Raw genomic sequence first — 5,572 nt, forward strand, 5'->3', positions numbered from 1 at the left:
TAATTTTTTGAGCGATCCAGAATGGAATTTGTTCATGTTTAGTGGGCATTTTACCCATGACTATGTGTAACGTCTGTAGAGTAATTTTTAGTGTATTCCCCTGATGAGGGGTTTGGTTTGGAATGGTTATTGGTGGTTGGACTGTAAAAGTACGTATGACATATTGTACTAACTGTCTGTAAATTTTTATCAACTCTTTGAGTTGAGTGAGAAATTTATCGTCTGACATTGCTTCAATGTCAGGATGTGTTGTGTAGCCGGCTAAAATCGGCCATGTTGCTCCTGGTCTACCTAGTGGACCGAGCCTGGTAATGTGATTGTAATGTTTTAGGGCGCCTTTAAACCAGAGCTGATGCTCCTGGTATGTGAGTGGAATTTCAGCATCCTCGAAGGGAATGTATTCCCCAGGTGGTTCATCTTCTTGGAAGAAGTGAAACATTTTTGTTACTGGATTTGATTCTGGGAATACAATCCATCAATAGAATACCTCTGTCTAAAAAGATTCATGTGCCTCTATCACAAACACTGCTCTACCACCTCTTGGTGTTAGGTCATGTTTTATAAGTTTTAGAGTGATGGCTCTCCTTAAATTTGGATGGATGTTTATAACACCCTCATCAGTTTCATTTAAACCTGTAGTATCAAAGGTTGCTACAACTTGGTCAGCCGCAGCCTCTGTATCAGACATTTTGTTTCATGAAAAATGTAGAACAAGTTTCATGGAAACAAAGATAAGGTGCACAATATTTTGGAACACTGTATCCTTCAACGTTGAATAATCCAAACAGCTAATACATAGGATTTTCGTCCTACTCAGCTATGGCGGATATTATCCCTACCCACTCCAGACGTCTCATGGATTGTTATGAGTAGGGGTCTCTGAGAAAAGCACAACTGAGTTACTTCAGTATCTAGCGTTAAATTAGTGTCTTACCAAACGTTGGGCGCCATGTAGTGTAGTTCCTATTTCCCTTATAGGCTCTGCACATTGGAATAATATACACTATAGTTTTTGCATAGGACTAAGGTCAGTATGGTCCTATCAAGTACATTAAACTTAATTAATTGTGTGTGCTAGCTAACTCAGAGGTCACTAGGAAACTTCTTGAATGAACAATAAGGGATTCGTTTCTGACAACCGCATAAACATGACAACTTTGTTTCCCTTAGAATCGGAACGTGTCTCGGAATCGTGGAATCAATAGATAACAGTTTCACTGCTTAGTTTCTCCAGAGTTACACAGAAATAGATAGATGGGCGTTTCGATAAAAGGATTTATTGAACTGTCTTGTTTCTCGTGTAAGAGATATGAGCTATTACAATCATTAGACAGTAAGCAAGATATAATATGCACAGTGTAAGCAGTAAGAAGAAATAATACTGCAATAGCATTGTCTTCTATCTATGACATATTTTCATATATACATACATAAATAACACTGGCTAAAAAGTGAATACTCGTCTGATGCTTCTAAATAGTTCTACCCCAGTGTACCTAACCTAAGTGTAGTACGAGGTAAGAAGTAGGTGCTGTTTTCTATAGTATGGTATATACTAAGTTTATAAGCCAAGAGTCCCTCTAGGTTCTAGTTAGCTCCATACCTTAGAATGAGAGAGGTGGGAATCTCTTTCCGGGTCTCAAACTCCAACACCCCGCGAAGGGAGTCAGAACACTGGAAGCTGGATTCTCTGCGAGCAGGGATGACAGCGTCTGGTCAGTGCGTCAGGCCGGGATATGGTCTCTGCCGAACTTGCCGTGGCGAACCGTGCAGTCAAGTCGTGCTGAGTTGTGCCGTGGTTTGCCATGGTAAGGGAAGGTATATTTATACCTGGAAGGTGCTTAGGAATGCTAGCATTGACGTAAAGTCGGGCAGAGGAGGACGCCATGGATGAACCCCTAGGGAATAGTCGTTCATGCATAATAGATGAGTTCTTGGAGAAATCAATAATCCTAGCTAGGGAAAGTCCCGTCGGCTTAAGGGTCTGGTTTCTAAGAACTAGTTGTGACGTGGGATGGACGGATGTAGGTGACCATGCCTGTATTTAGATAGCATGTCCAATGCTTAAATAAGGACTGGGATTCTTATGCCTAAATAAGGGCAATACGAATTGTGCCTATATAAGGACATGATGCAGGGAACCCTAGATATACGGGTCTCTAAATTGAAACACAACAGTGACAGCACTCTATGGGGGGCAGGCGATAGCACTCCATGGTGGCAGGTGACAGCACTCCATCGGGGTGCAGGCGACTACACTCCATGGGGGTGCAGGTGACAGCACTCCATGGGTGGGCAGGTGACAGCACTCCATGGGGGGCAGGTGACAGCACTCCATGGGGGGCAGGTGACAACACTCCAATGGGGGGCAGGTGACAGCACTCCAATGGGGGGCAGGTGACAGCACTCCGTGGGAGCAAAGGTGACAGCACTCCATGAAAGGACAGGTGACAGCCCTCCATGGGGGGCAGGTGACAGCACTCTATCAGGGTAGGACAGGTGACAGCACTCAGTGGGAGGGCAGGTGACAGAACTCCATGGGAGGGCAGGTGACAGCACTCCATAGGGGGGCAGGTGACAGCACTCCATGGGGGCAGGTGATCGCACTCCATGGGGCAGGTGACAGCACTCCATGGGGGAGGGCAGGTGAAAGCACTCCGTGAGGGGAGGGCAGGTGACAGCACTCCATGGGGGGCAGGTGACAGCACTCCACGGGGGCAGGTGACATGGTGGGCAGGTGATGACACTCCATGGGGGGGTGCTGGTGACAGCCTCCATGGGGGACAGGTGACAGCACTCCATGGGGGACAGGTGACAGCACTCCATGGTAGGGCAGGTGATAGCACTCCATGGGGGCAGGTGACAGCACTCCATGGGGGGCAGGTGACAGCACTCCATGGGGGGCAGGTGACAGCACTCCATGGGGGCAGGTGACAGCACTCCATGGAGGGGAGATGACAGCACTCCATGGAGGGCAGGTGACAGCACTCCATGGGGGGCAGGTGACAGCACTCCATGGGGGGCAGGTGACAGCACTCCATGGGGGGCAGGTGACAGCACTCCATGGGGGAGGGCAGGTGACAGCACTCCATGAGAGGGCAGGTGACAGCACTCCATGAGAGGGCAGGTGACAGCACTCAGTGGGAGGGCAGATGACAGCACTGCCTGAGGGGGCAGGTGACAGCACTCCGGGGCGGGCACATGACAGCACTCCATGGGGGGCAGTTGACAGCACTCCATGGGGGGCATTTGACAGCACTCCATGGGGAGGGCAGGTGACAGCACTCCATAAGAGGGCAGGTGACAGCACTCCATGAGAGGGCAGGTGATAGCACTGCATGGGGGTAGGTGACAGCACTCCATGGGGGTAGGTGACAGCACTCCATGGGGGGGGCACATCACAGCACTCCATGGGGGGGCAGGTGACCGCACTCCATGAGGGGGGCAGGTGACAACACTCCATGGGTGGTCAAGTGACAGCACTCCATGGGGTAGGTGACAGCACTCCATGGGTGGCATGTGACAGCACTCTATGAGGGGCAGGTGACAGCACTCCATGGGGGCAAGTGACAGCACTCCATGGGGGTCAAGTGACAGCACTCCATGGGGGTCAAGTGACAACACTCCATGGGTGGTCAAGTGACAGCACTCCATGGGGGCAGGTGACAGCACTCTATGGAGTGGCAGGTGACAACACTCCATGGTGGGAAGGTGACAGCGCTCCATGGGGGCAGGTGACAGCACTCTATGGAGGGGCAGGTGACAGCACTCCATGGGGGCAGGTGACAGCACTCCATGGGGGTGTTGGAGAGAGATATTTGAAGGGTCAAGAGGGCAGGGGGCTGAGCACAGGGCTCAGGGAACCTTCACCGTATGATCGAGGGAGGGAGTTAGGGACTAAAGGGGCACCTTAATTTGAGCTGGGGTGTCTGGGAACGCTCGCTCTAAAAATGAAGGAAACAGATATGTGAGCCATGGAAACTGAGGCTGAAAGTTTAACAGTTTTAATAAGAAGATGCAACTTCAAGAAACTTTCATAAAAAGACATAAAAATCAAAAATACAAATATAGTGACCTTGCATGAATCAGAAGGCATTGAACTCGTTTGGAGAGAGACACTTCAGAAAACCTCAAAGACACATTTATAAATGCATTATGAAAAACATGAGTTAAATCAAGGAAAATGTTCTCAGAATGCAAAACACACTTGATCTAAAATACTGAGAATATTCACGTACCTACCTAAAACCAAAAAGAAAGGAGCCTTGCAAATGTAATGCAAGCTTTAAATTGTCAATAAGAAAACACCAATTTAGAGACAACATAGCATAGAAAAATAGCATACATAGCATATACAGCAAATATTTTGGCAAGTAAATTGTATCTTAAAAACAAAAAACAAGAGCTCTTGGGGAGCACCCACACCCACCTGCCATCTACTAACAGACGGGTGGGGTAGTCCGCCGAGGACTGTGTGAGCTCCCTTTTTATACTGTTTTAGGCTATGAGAAGCGCCTACAGTAACCTCATCTCACGCCACTTCTACCTACGTCAATTACTTAAAGCTTGGTCTGCAACTTTTATCAGACGTGTCGTGTCTATCCCACTAAATGCGGAACGTAGACTACGTGAAAGGTTATTTTCTCAGACCAAGCGCTCGTCGTAAATTGCATAGCGCTAGCAGAAAATATGAAATGCAACGGAATAATACATATATATATATATATATATATATATGTGTCTGGGTTGCCACATTCATCACGCCGGTCTGACGGGGCCGACGGTTGCTGCGGTGGGAACTTCTCTATTTCTCATGTACAGACCCAGGATGTGATGTGCTATATGTCGACAGAATAGAGAAACGGTGAACTCCGCGCTAGTGAACTTCGCACACGGGTAGGGTGGGGGCTCTATTGTTTGGAGCAGGAGGCCTCACAGAGAGAGAGGCTGGCAGTGATTTTTGGTCAGACAAGCCTAGGGCCTGCTGTTCAGTAAAGATGGGTGCAGGACTTTGGTCAACTTAACAGAAGGCCTACAAATTGGGCTGGCAGGGCCTACATAGGGGTTCATGCTTTGCTGAGTGACAAGGATGGCCCAGGGTATTTGTTATATAGTAACACAGGACCCTCCGGTCAATTTAACACGGCCTACAAATTAGTCTGGCAGGGCAAGGACAAGGGTCTTATACCTCAGGTGTGGACAGAACGGGCCTAGGGTACCCTATGATAAAAAATAGACCCTCTCTCAGGGGCAGGTGACAGCACTCCATGGGGGCAGGTGACAGCACTCCATGAGAGGGCAGGAGACGGCACTCCATGGGGGGGGCAGGTGACAGCACTCCATGAGAGTGCAGGTGACGGCACTCCATGGCGTTGTAGGTGACAGCACTCAGTGGGGGGGCAGGTGACAGCACTCCATGAGAGGGGCAGGTGACAGCACTCCAAGGGAGGGCAGGTGACAGCACTCCATCAGGGAGGCAGGTGACAGCACTCCATGAGGGGCAGGTGACAGCACTCCATGGGGGGCAAGTGACAGCACTCCATGGGGGGGGCAAGTGACAGCACTACATGGA

The sequence above is a fragment of the Triturus cristatus genome, chromosome 2_2 (genome assembly GCF_964204655.1).
Source record: "Triturus cristatus chromosome 2_2, aTriCri1.1, whole genome shotgun sequence".
NCBI lineage: Eukaryota > Metazoa > Chordata > Amphibia > Caudata > Salamandridae > Triturus > Triturus cristatus.